The following is a 14,148-nucleotide window of genomic DNA, read 5'->3' on the forward strand; positions in this document are numbered from 1 at the left end:
GATTCCGTGTTAAACGGCTCTCGTCGACATAGGTAGAAGCTACCGGACGGTTGAAACTCTGTTCCTTACGATCCCAGGCCCACCTACTCGCGAGCACCGCTCTCGAAAATTTTCCCGTCGACGTCCAGAGAAAATAGTATATTGTCCGACAAGGAGGCAAACCCTCTCTTTTCGGGTCAAACTTAAGTTTGCTACATGAGTCGAATGTGAGTCGAAGACGAATATTGGAAATACGCGGGCGAAAAGACCGTTGCCTCTTTGTTGCACACGATTTTTTATGTAACGCGAGTATGTTACACGTTTTTTCACGCAATATGAAATTGAGATTAGGATCGCCTAAGTCAAATTTGTTCGCGACGACGCATGCACGCGGTACAGAAAAGATCTCCTAGGAATTAAAGTAGTCTTTTCAGTACTCTGCGCATATGCTTTCGCAGACTCACTCTATCGTCATGGAAACGAATACTTTGTGTACCGAAAACACACGTGAAAAACCGCATAAAACATGCTCGCATTATACATATAAAAGAGATAAAAAGCTCGGAACGAAATTCCCGTGCGCCTGAACCGCCTACACAGGCAACGCGGTGGTGTAACGCGGGTTGCCTGAATGACTGGGTAGCCGATTAGAAAAACGGCCAATACCGATATCGAGAGGCAGCGTTGAGTTGGTTTTCGACCGTTGCGACGACAGGCACAGGCGCGCAACCTAGCGATCGCACGATCGGCACTCGAGAGCCCGAGGCGGACGGGATTCCGTGGCGTGTCGTTGATTTCAGTCAGTCGGCCACCGCGTACCGAGCGAGAAGTATCGCAGCCGACGCCGTTAGTCCCCTTTCTCGATGCTCTTCCGCTCGGCGGTCGCTGCTTTGTGACACCGTTTTGACGTTTGACGCCGGCGATCATCATCCGATTCCCCGCGATTTCCTCGCTCGGCTGTTTGTTTTTACACCTGCCTAGATACTTACTTTTGCCGTTACTTACGTACCGCGTTTCCTCTTCGTCCGCGCTGTGATTGATTTCTGTGCACCGCTACTGTGATTTCAAGGATACGGTGATCGTTCCGCCTGACCGCTTGCCTCGTCGTCGGATCGGTGCTGATCACATCCGACCACACAGTGTTCAAGGTAAGCCTGCTCCTCTTGTTTACACTCCGCCCTTCGCTCCCACGATCTTAAAGTTACTCACTGTCTTGTCCTTGTTGTCGTTTCGTCACTAATTGCAGTACACGAACCGGAATCGCATTTACTTCGATTGCATATTAAGATCCGTTCGCGATAAGGATTCGCGATCACGAAGACCCGGCAAACAATCGGATAATACGCATCGTATTTTTTGGACCTAATTAGATACGGATGGATTATGATACTGGGTACGATCGTGTCTTTGTTTACTCGAAAGTTACGACGACTATTGTCGATTTCGCATACTCACACCTACATTCTCGCAACCAGGAGGAGGAGAATTGCCGCGATAACAATTTCACACCTATACAATGGATTCGCAGTAAAATCATTACCAAATCGAATTAATGTTTATCTTGTACCAAACACGTCGAGTTTCGCCTCTTGCAAAGAGAGCGAGAGAGCTGGCTTCTCCTTATCTTGCGGTCACCACCGCGTGCCGTGACGTTTACCCCAATTACGCGGAACAATGTTGCGTGATCCATCCGCACTCGACTTCTCCTTATTTTCGTTCCAATCTTTACCTTGGTTCCCAACTCGTCACGGTTTAATTTCGAATCCAGCAACGCCGACTGGATTGTAAGTAAATGCGAACACCCACCCACTTCTTGAATTCCACATGCAGACACCACTTTTCTTCCTCACGCGGTCAACGCAACACTCGTTTGCATATTTTATCGCCTCTCGTTCAACGCCCGACATACGCGGTAAAACGATTGACTTCCGTCTACCTGCGAAGCCTCAGGATTATCGCTTGCGTCATATGCATATGAACTTGACGTTTACATAATTTTAAAGCGTACTACGCTGTGAGATTGATCTTAGTAACGTCACTTTAACGATGCATGTTTAGGAAAATCGTTACTTCGCAATCTCAGAATTGTCTTAAGTTCAGCTAGTAAATAGAGAAAATATGTGTATATTTTGAAAAGTAAACACCTTGAAGGTCGATTTAGAATTGTACAACAATTCCATGATGTTTCGTTACGGTGACGTTACTAACTTCAGCCTTCTATTATGCTGTCGTATCCCTTTTACGCGGTGTATTTTCTTCCAAAAAAGAAGAATCACAACGGCCAAATCGACTTTGGTCTAACTGTAACGTAAGAAACTGAAAAAGGACCCTTTGTCTCTAAAACCGTCCCTTGGGTGAATAAAGCGGAAAAAATGGTCCAGTGGACTACTGTTATCTCAAACTGCCCGGCCACCGCCAAGGTTTTGGATTTGTTTAATGCTCTGCGGTTCGTACGGAATAACAGGACATAACGTAGATACATAACGCGATTGCAATCCGCAGTATAATCTAAACTGCCGAACTCGTATCAGTCGGTTAACCTTCGGACGAAGAGTGGAATGCGTGTATATCCCCTAAGTGGGATTATAAGCGGGTACCCTCATACCTGTGAAATGCCAGGGGCTTTTGTTGTGTCTAAAGAAACTGGCCTTCCCTACTTCCTTCCTTCCTTCCTTGCGAAGTAAATATGGAAATGGAAATGCTGCGGGCGAAATGTAGGTACGGTTGATATTTTTGCGAACATCAAATTTACTTAGGGAGAAAAAAACACCAGGGTATTGAAAAGGTAAATTGTCAAAGCGATCGGCAGAGGTTGTTACAGAGATTGGGATCGTGAATTCTATATACAGACCGTTTTGAGTGGTTAGGGATTTTTACGACAGGATGTTGCGGATTACTTTCTACATTTCCGAAATGCCAAACTTTTATCTTTCAGAAACGATATAAGGGGTCGTTTTCCAGTCGGCTGTGATGACTAACGCGGCTGTTGTATATATTTAGGTATAATATCATTATCGCTGCTAAGAAATTCCATGCGCAGTACGATTCCTCTTATATTTTGACGTGTAGTCACGATATACCGGAAGTGCAGTGAAATCACGAATATATTGTTATAACACCTGTAACCAAAAAGCAGGCAGTGATATCGACTAGAAAGCACAGATATAGATGCACACTCACTTATTTTTACATTGCGTACATCATATAGGATTCTTGATACGAATTAATTTCGCTCGATAAACCTGTTTAATGTGTATTCGCATAGTGTGTGCGCCACCCGACGAGTCAAAATACCAAACTCTGTAACAAGCAAAGGTGTAAAAAATTTGGTCCGAGGTACAATGCCTGCCTGCATACAGGTCGATTTGCCTACACCTGCGGCTGATGCAGATGACAATATAATAATTACTAATCGGGCGAATCGGTTCGCCGTTTACACACATTATACACGTGTACGTATGGATACGTATTCGCGGACATAACGGGGTTTTCGCGAACAGAGACGACTCCTCCCTGCTGGCTCGAGGAGGAGGAGGAGGAGGAGGATCTCTGGCAATCTAGCTGTAAACGCGTTGTCATGGCCGCGGGGATCGGGGTTTGAATTTATTCACCGACGACACGTTCGAGTATCGGACGGCTGTACCTAAAATATCAGGATCAGTTGTAATTAACAGTTGTAACCGACTAGCCGACTCGATCGATGAAATTCGTGAAAATTTCCGAATCGTGCAAGAAGAGGACAGGGTGGTGGCCACGCACCTGAAAAAATCTGAAATCTCAGGATATTTAAAAGGGGTCAAGAAAAACCTGGAATTGTCGGGCGATTTTTAATCTGCTGATGGAAAAAGCTGAAAATATCGGTTTTCTATCATGGGGATTAGAAATGAGATGACAAGTTTACTTTTTTACGTCGAGAAAATAAATTGGTTTAAACTGACGTTTTTTTTGTGTATATTATGTTTTTCTTCAATTCGATTTGAATTTGAAGCGAATATAGAGTTAATAAGCTGAACCATGTAGGTCTTAGTGACTTCCTAGAACTGGGAAAATGTCTGGGAAAACTAAGTTTCAAATGCTGGAAAACCTGGATACGTTGTGAAATTTTTTTGTCAAAAATTTGTGGCCACCCCGGAGGTACGTCATCCGCTTGTGTTTATACAACGAAAAATTCGATCCGCTGATTTTGATGCATTATAATATACGCGAGGTCGGAGTAATTGCAACCCGCAAACGTGCATTACATGCCGCAATCTTTTCTCCTAATGCCAAGGCGAGGCTCTCACTCTGCGCGGTTGCTCAATCGCGGGACGATTGCGTTGCACTTTCGATGAAACTTATCTCCGAGGTATTCTAGCGCAGAGATTCGCCGTTAAACTGATCACGTGGTCGATTGGAATCGTCGGAAAATCGTAACCGAGAAAATATCGGGCAAATAAACGCTGCGGGAGAAGAAAGGAAACATCGAATTCGGAGTTGTTTCGTTCTTTTGCCTTGCTTGCTAAATAAAATAGGTACATATACGTAATTCGAATCGCGTAAGCGAAAGTTGACCTATAAAAATTTGTCTAAACGACGATATCTCCTCTCGTTTTACAAGGATCATTTTTTTCACACATTTATTCGCATAAGAGCGTGTTATTTATTGAGATGTACAGAATTGGCACAAAATTTAAAAAAAAAAAAGTAAAACGTCCCTCGATCTTCGGTTTCTCTGACTCGCGAAATCGGTATAATAAAATTTCAATCAACGTACACTATGCGGTACGTATAAAATACCATGTCCTAGTGAATAAATTCTTCCTAAGTAAACGTCTTCGGAATTCATCAAATCATTGGTATTACGATCGAAGCTCGCAAAGCCCGAAATGTAAAATTCGCACGGCATCGCGTGAGCCTGCCTCATCACCATGCGATAATTAATTAACGGTCGGAATTGTTCGGCGCTCGTTTGTTCATAATTATTAATTGCAATTGAAATTCGAAGAACGACATTAGCGCGAATAAGGCGAACAACTAAGCCGCTGGTTCGGGCCTCGGAGGGCACTTGAAAGGTCCTGGGAACTAGAAAGCAATTCCTTCCGTGCCGCTGCGCATTGCTTTTATCATCGCTGCTGCACTACACTCTCTGCATTATATTTTATATGCAGCGCAGCAATGCATAACATGGGAATTACGAATCACAAATTATTTGGTTGTAAAAATTGAGAAAAGGTCATACCATCATACGAGTTTTTCACATTCTCTGAGAATTTACCGTCCGATTTCGAGCACGAATTTTGATAATTTTGAAACTAATTAACGACTGTGATTCAATAGCGATGTCGCAACCGAGGTGAACGACGATATATTTTCGATTATCGACAATTATGTCGATATCTCTCGTTGTGCTTTCTACCCGTGTAACTATATATCCGAATAAACTGCTGTTTGTTCTAAGGATATCCCACTTGAACTAATGCAAGTACAGAGACACGGTCGATTGCCGCGTATTAACGATTTTCGTTCTGATCCTAATGAATGATCGATGCCGATTCGTGGATTAATCGTATCGACAATTTGATTTCACTTCAGCATCCTTATCGATGTTCTCGATTTTGAAAATGAAACCTTTTGCGCAATCTCCCAACACAATTCAATTTCCAGATGCGCTCGATAATTTGGGGCCAGTTTTTTCGTCCCGCGAAGTTGGCAGATATCGATCCACTCGACGTGTATAAATTTTTTGATAAATATCGAAGTCGATTCCTTTATCTAGACACACGTATTTGAAAATACGCAGTACACTCGTATTGCCACATGACGCGGAGCGTTTGTTGTTTTCGTTGAAATAAAAGGTTATTCGCTTCATCGGTGAAGCATTGCACCGACCCGCGGTTTATACATACGTACGTGAATAAGGTCAAAGAGAAAATAATTAAAGCCTGATTACCACGCTTGAATGAAACTCACAGAAAGCAAAGTGCAGTACAGAAGAGGAGAAGAAAGATGGGAAACTGATGCCGTATTAAAAATATACCCATTATTACGATTATACGTCGTATGTACACGTATCGTGGCGAATAATACTTTTGTCTTCACTTTTCCTCGTTGTTATACCATACACCATATACCGCGTGATCCACCTTGTCATAATAATACCGGAGTAGGATCTTGCGTCCGTTACACACACACACACACACACACGCGCGCGCGCGCATAAATCACGATACACGTGTGTGCGCTGTGCAGTTATATGGCATAGATTCGCAAAGATTACACGTCTTTTCTACATAGTTTCTATTTCTCTTTCTTATGATTATCATCGTACGATCAAGTTCGTGCGTGTGACGTGCTGCTGGGTGGAATATTATTTAATCTGAACGATCTGCCAATTAAGAAGTGAAAACTAACCGATCCGCTGCGCCGCACAAGGCAGACGATGATGACCGGAGGTGTTATTGTACATATATATTCGTGTTAGGAGGCAGGCAGGAAAAGAGTCCTAGATTCGTACCGCGTCGAGATTTCCAGCCGGAAGTTGATTAGTAAGAAATCATTATAGATCATACACCGCAGCGTTACAGGATTTGTAAATAGTTTTTATTTCCCGCACGATCGTCACGCTATAATTCAATATACCTATACCCACACCTATTCGTCGTAATGATCAGTTCAATGATTTTCGATGTAAAAATGCGAGCACTTTTTCATTACTTCAGTTCATATCATCTACGGAAGATTGTTAAACGCGCATTCGCGCAATAATACGAACATCACTCGTTTTCAGGGACAACGCAGGGGCATATATATATACGTATATGCAAAGGTTGTATGCCGACTAAATGCTCGCGTGATATACACGTTTCATTGACTTCCGGTGAAAGACGTCGGGAGTCTCTCTCGTCCTCCCATGTCTACGTCTACGACTATGTTTATACATGCGTAGCCAGGGAAAGGGGGAATTACGGTCAAGAGGGTAGACGATTGTAATATACTTTGTACACACCCCGCAGGAAATCACTGCAGGAGTATAATAGGTGTGTTATAATCAGCCTTGTATTCTCTTATTCAGCGTCGAATGAGAGGAACGAGGAAAAGAAGGTGAACGAACATTGGGTTTCGACAACGTGAACATAGAGTGAAAACTTGACCGATACACACGTATCTAACGAACGTTTCGTGTTCGCGAATAATAATAGTAATAACGATGATGATGATAAGTGTGCATGGTTTGTTTTACTACCACGTGGCTGTATATGCAACAACACGTGTTGGGAATTAATGAAGGTTCCCAAATGAAAGAACGAAGGAGCGAAAGAACGAAAGAACGAATAAGAGAAGCGATTATAGTGCGAGTCCAACCGGTTTCATCTCCCACCCCGGCCTTCGAGGCGACAGACACGCATATAGGTGTAGAGGTGTGTGTGCAATACGAGCGTATATGTACGACTTGGTACACGAGAGAGGTTGCAGGCTGCAGGCTGCAGGCTTGTCATCTCCGTTGGCATTGAGCAATCTTTTCCGTCTCTGTCATTTCCTTTTTTACTTGTCCGGTAAAATTTTTTTCTTCCTTACTCTGCGTCGCTTATCCCGTCCAGCTTATTACGGTCGTTGTTAGATGCTACAGTTTAACGGCACACCTCTGCGTCGTCTATCTCTCGATTTTACGCCGCGTGAGTCGTGGCGTGAATTATTACCGAAAATAGTTGAGAGGGATCGTCGTGTTATAGGATAAAATGTTTATCATGAAAAAGCTCGGCTTCTATGTAATAATGCATAAGAGAGAATTGAAACAAGTATAAATAATACACGTAGACAAAAAGTTGGAAGTGAAGAATCGTCGTGAGAAGAGAAATGAAATTACATGCAGCTGCACGCTCGTATTTTAGTACATACCTAGGTCTCTTTTATCCTGGAATTTATATGCAGCTAGCTCGGCTCTATCTCGCAGAAGACGCGCGGGATGGCCGGCGATGATGATAAAATGAAATATCTATCCACGTTTTACGTACGTGTTGTATAGGCATGCATGTATGATAATATGGGTATATTCACGTTGAGAAATTTGAGCTTTTTGGGCGTCTATGCTGCAGGGATTTATAATGTGTATAATTCTTTATACCTTCTCTTCCGCCTCGAGTGTGCACCGCGTATTACAGATATACATGTATATGTATACATGTATGTATCGTGCACGTTGTATCCGTAGACATTTAAGTGGGCGGCGTACAACTTTGCCTTTCTAAACCAGACGACCAGGACCCCCGGAGAAGGTGAAGGTGCGTAGCGCGGTGAATGCAATTTTTCATTTTATTTTTCTCACTGTACGAAAGACTCGAATTTAACACGTGCGACGATATATTGGATATCGTTGAAAATTGATAAAAGCTCTGTCGGAGGAAAAACATTCCTGGATACGAAAGTTATTTAAGCAAATATAAGGAAAACCGAGTGTAAGTAACGTGTAAATTTTTTCCAATTCTTCTACCACTCATCTTCGTGACTCGTAAATTACTTGCAAAAAGTCCTCTAGTCGAATGAATGAAAAGAATGAATTAGTAGTCTAAAAATATACGCCCACAGTGTAAGAATAAATTTAACTGCAGGGAGAGAGAGGAGGAAAAATGACTCGGGCGGTAAAAACACGAGATGAGAGTAGACGAAAAAGAAACAGAAATAAGAGGAAAGGAGAAAGAGAAAGTGCAACGGAGGGATCAGAAGGGAAGAAGACATGGGCTTCGGCCTCCGCCCTGTGACGGCACGTATAGTACGAGATATATATTTAGACGACGAGAAATTTTTGGTGATTCACTCAAGTGATATATATCGCTGTGCAGTGCTTAGTGCGTGCCTGTATACCTGGAATATCCATGCATATATCTGTACATATATACACATTGCATGGTACCTACGGGGTACAGACATAGTGGCAACCGGAAGTCGTGGAATGTAGTCTGGACTAAAATAGTCACGTCGGCGCTTAACGCACGTTAGGAGGATCGGGTCGTACGCTTGTGTCGGAATAGACCAGACTGCGTCGAACCCCAAAAGGTAGTCGCCGCTTACTTTTTTAGGACTCGAAAAAACGAGAAGGAGCTGAGAAGAGGGTGCGAATGAGACGCTTCGCTTTGAATCAGACTCGCCGCATTGCGTTGCAGACGTGTCGCAGCCTTGCGGCTTAATTACCGAAGCTGCAGTGCCCGCGTTTAACTGCGATAATACGATTAACGATCCAATCCCAGACGTACCTAAATACTCGAGGAGCAGCGATTTGAAGGTACGCACATACGCGTACAACAACGTCGTCGTCGCGGACGCGTGCGAAAAATAAAAAGCAAAATAGATGGTATAATGTTTAAAAAATTGATCCTTGCACCTCGTCGGAGGACCGCGGCACGGACTCGTGCAACAATCGCGAACCACGTGCGAATTCGCCTCGCTATCGTGCCGTATACTGAGAATTCCGAGAAATGATGCAGCTCCCGCTGCATGCAGCATCCGAAGTTCCTGACCGTCCGGTTCTTCGCCCTTCGCGACGATCCGTTATTGCGCGAGATGCTCTTGAAGCGCATTTCTCCTCCGATGCACGCATACCTGTCTGTGCAACCTGTGCACGCATTGATACCGCAAGATATTTTCACCGACGCGACGCGACGACGAATTCTCTCTTTCTCTTCTCTCCCTCTCGCAAGTAATCTCCTTTAATTCTCCTTGAACCCTACTTTGTTTCATGTATGTACCTATAGCTGCAAGATTCCTCGGAGGTAGTAGGTTGCATTATTTGACACTATAGCTTATCGAGTAGGTATTAACAATTACCAAAGATAATCGATTATTTTTTTCCAATTGATCGAGTATAATATACTATTTATCAAGTTCGCCACCAGGTACTTGAGCCATTTATCTAATCAAAGAATTGGAACAAAAATTTTTGAGATCTCCGTTACTCTCTGAAACACAGATACACCGCGACTGCTCATCGAGTATGTCAAATTTTTACCATTATTGATACGGACGTCGATTGGCGGGAATTGGGAAATTCCAAAATATAAATAAATAGACAAACCTATCGGTTAATCGGTCGGCGTGTCGATTGTACCTACTTGTTCACAATAACACGGCTGTAAAAATTGTGCAAATTACGAAATGAACCTTGAACGTGATACGGTAGCTCCGACGGGATGGCGGCGGTAAAAAAATAACGAGAGCCGAGGTGTAACATGAAGCGTTCGTTACACGTGTCGTAGTTGGTACTTGGCGACGTATACGATGCACGATACACAATTCGTAGTTCAAAAATCATCTGTAACGATTAACTTTTTACACGAAGAAAAAAAAATGTAATATATTTTATCTACCGTACCAAAGCATGGTCATCGATCACTCGAGTATACGTATTATGTAGTATTTAACGAACGAAGAGAATTTATAATGAATCGTCGTGTCGCACACCTTGCAATTAACCCTGTTTCGTGAACGGTCGGCAGGTTGTAGTTGTATATATACACATACGTTACACGTAAGTTGTGATCAAAGTTGTTACACCTTCATAAAAACGTGCCTATTCATTCGTATACATACCTCGGGTGCATTGAATGAAGTCGTCGGCATGACCGTGGCTGTGCGGATTCTGCTATGAATTGGCGTTAACTATGTAATTACAGACACAGGCTATAGCCGCGTTTCCCTCCCAGGGCTGACATATACCTATGATTATGTGAATAAAGCCCACGGGAAACGGAAATCTGTTATTATCGATCACGGCGTGCGATCCATCGGCTCTGATGGTTTTCTCTCTTTATTTTAAACTCATGTGCACGAATTGTACGTAATTCGAATGTGCCGCTTAGAAATTTGACAAAATTTTGTTATCATCATTTATATTACCTGTAATATACGTACAATTGTATGAGGTGTAGGTTTTCAATTTTTTCCGACACTTCAAAAATACACGGGTCTGAAAAAAAGCGTTTTTTTTTTTTTTAAACTGCATGGGATGTTCTTGGTAAATATTATGTTTTCGAGTGTACTGAATCCAAGAATGACTTCCATCTCCCTCCATCACGTACAGTATTCTTGCAAAGCACAAGGTGTTTGCATAAAAAAAAGCAGCACAATAATGACAAAACCATCATTTTATTACAATTAACTACAGAATATTTATTATAAGATTAAACAAACAATTTCATTGTAAAATGTATTCATCATTCCGTGTTCATTCTCTGCGTCTATGAAATCTTTTTTTCTTCTCTTTAACACTTCTCCGAACACGCTCCAGCTTTCCATTTTCTGTTTCCCTGTTCGTATTTATTCTTGAGTCTCACTCTAATATATATTAGCTGGACGTAAGAAATCACTTCTGCATTTTGATTTTTAGAATCAAGAATAGGATACCAAATTTCGAATTAAACGGGAGTTTCACTTTAACAAGTGAAACTACAAACACGAGTTCAAGAAAAATCCTGACCGCGATGGAACTTTTTGAGTATTTTTCCCGGGTTGAGTGAGTGAAAATCTATAAGATAAGGTATAAAAAATCCGTGCAGTTTTTTAGTCGCCGACCTGTGTTATAATTCAGTGTATCTATAAGCTTACATAATATCGCTTTATATTTACTAGCGTATAATATTATAGTCTCGCGTAGGTTTGTTCGGACTATATTGAACATACGGTACGATTCGTCTGCCTAGCTGTCTGTCTGTCTGTCTGTCTCTCTGTCTGTCCGTCCACGTATCTATCAAGCGGCGAAGCAGAAGGCCGCTGCCCGTAACACCGGAGGAATTTTTGATCGTTCTTTCCTTTCCGAGTTGGCAAGCGCGCAAGTATACCTATAACGCCATTGCGATGGAGACGAGCTGGCAGGATGACGACGACGACGACGACGGCGAGGAACGTGAAGGTATGTAGCGGAACTTTGCCCCGTACGTGATCCCTCCACGCGGAAGAAGAAGAAGAAGAAGAAGAAGAAGAAAATGATGAGATATCCGCTGTCTCGAGCATGCCCATCGTTATCGGTTCGTTCTTCTTTCAAAAGTGCAGATAAGCGTCTTTGTTTGCACAAGATGATAATAAATAGAATGCGTGAAACTTTGTCTTGTTTGAATGGTGGATTTGTATACTCGAACCCGTAATCTCTAAAACAATATTCGAGACAATATTGTATAATCGGATTTTTCTCTTTCTTCTCGATAAGAATGAATCGTTTGCGACATGAACAAGGGTTCGAAGCTTGCCTCCGTTACTCGTCATGCAATAATAACGATGCGTAAATTTTCTGATAGCCGCGCAACAGCTGCGGGAATATTTTCTGCGTCACGTAAAAATTAGGTGGTATAAAATGATTGTCGACAACCAATGGCGAAATTTGATTAATACGCCGGAGTTGTAGCGACAAAAATGTATTTTGTATTTTTGTAAATTTGAAAGCATAGACAAAATTTGCGTCGAATCAGTCATTTGCTGATTCAAGTTATTCACCTTCCGCAGCATTGGCAGCGCTGTTTTCCTGTTTGACGGAACTTGATCAAGCGTTAAATGAAAGGATGAAAATAAGAAAAACCGTCATTTGTCGTTACGTATGCGCTGTACTTGTACATGAGGCTCGTCGATTGTGAAATTTAACACCAACGTAAAGTATAAAAGGCTTGCGGTTACGAGTGATAAGAAGAAAGTTCTCCATAAAATTGCGAAAACATGAGTTATATCTTTTTATATACGCATAATACATACACAATAATGTATATTTTGGGATTTTATATTTTCTCGAAGGCTCAATTCTCGTGTTCGTCGTGTAGGAATACGTGTCTCTTGTCGCAGGTGTAGGTCACTTAACAACCGTAGCTCCTTACTACGATTTTTATTTTCTTCGTTTCACGAAAGACGAACGAACGTACAAAAAAGCACCGTATTTCCGCGTCTATTTGCAATGCGTGTACAGTTGAAGTGAAAAATAGTATGTCACGAACGGTTTACGTTGCTATATGGATACTTTTGCTTATACACAATATACGTGCATGTACGTACCTATAACCAAGTACAATTAATACAACTGCACTAATTTGATCTGCATTTTACGACTCTGGTATAAATTTATTGAACCGAAGCACGCGGTGCGGCTTTCATTATTCGAGTGATACGTTATGTACATAAAGTGCACATAACTATAAAATAAACGCGTTTGAACCAGTTAAATGAACTAGTTTTGTTGTATAAACTTCACACACTTGCGCACAGACCTGCTGCAGCAGAGAAGAAGAATCACTGTAGAACTAGACGAGCGGGTCGCGATTTACGCACATATCCGATAATCCAATTAAGTAGCATAAAATTGCAAATAAAAGAATATTGCAACAAGGTGGAGATATATTTGCCTGTAGTACGTTATACCGTGTGAGAAACGAGGTCGCAGTTCTCAAAAAAAAAAAAAAAAAAGAAAAAGGGGGAGCGGAGGGGGGATAAAAAAGAAGCTTTCCATGAGTCTGGAAACTCCGTATAAATACTTGAATTAGAAACCGTATTTATTGCGTATTTGGATATATATATATATATATACACATGTATGTATAGTTTTGTATATAACGTGTAAATAAAATGATTCTATGCGTTTTATGTACGAAAACGCACGCGCGTATCGTAGACGATGAGAAACTGTACCGACGAATGTATGCTTACGGAAATAATACGTGCTACCGGTTTTCCGTCGTCGTTATTGCAGATATATTATCGAGGACATCGAGCTGCTGCTGCTGCTTTTGCTCTGTCCCCAGTTTGCCTTTTAAGATTAATTAGAAATCGGCGTCTATCTGTGTTATGTGAATCTAGGTATACGCATGGTGCGTAATTTTACCTACTTTAGCGATATATCGTTGAAAATTTCACCGACTCGTCTCACCTCATTTTTTACATCCCGTGCAATTCAGACCGCAGTTTTCTTCCGTCCGAATCGAGTTAGATACTTGAAAATTTCCTCCCAACCGTAAGCAAAGACTTACCGTATATTTATAACGAGGCTGAAGTTAGTGAAGTCAATTCATCGCAACGTTGAAACAAAAATTACTATTTTTCTCCTTTCGAATAGCTGAAAAATTTGAATTTACCAAATCTGAGTTTGTTGATACGTTGTATTATCAATTTAGTAAATTTTAAGCAATTGAAAAGTTTGAAAAATATATAACGACCTTTTCCGAAGAT

At 41.8% G+C, this 14,148-nt stretch overlaps 1 protein-coding gene across 2 annotated transcripts in view; it reads left to right on the top strand.

Annotated features, from left to right (window-relative positions):
• The first annotated feature begins 679 nt into the window (after window positions 1-679).
• Window positions 680-14,148, top strand: part of LOC124185356 — a 38,463-nt gene continuing 24,994 nt past the window's right edge. For both annotated transcript variants that reach the window (XM_046576036.1, XM_046576038.1), the window contains exon 1: window positions 680-1,127. The gene's annotated coding sequence lies outside the window, so the exon portion shown is untranslated. The remainder of the gene's footprint in view (window positions 1,128-14,148) is intronic.

The sequence above is a fragment of the Neodiprion fabricii genome, chromosome 6 (genome assembly GCF_021155785.1).
Source record: "Neodiprion fabricii isolate iyNeoFabr1 chromosome 6, iyNeoFabr1.1, whole genome shotgun sequence".
Lineage (NCBI taxonomy): Eukaryota > Metazoa > Arthropoda > Insecta > Hymenoptera > Diprionidae > Neodiprion > Neodiprion fabricii.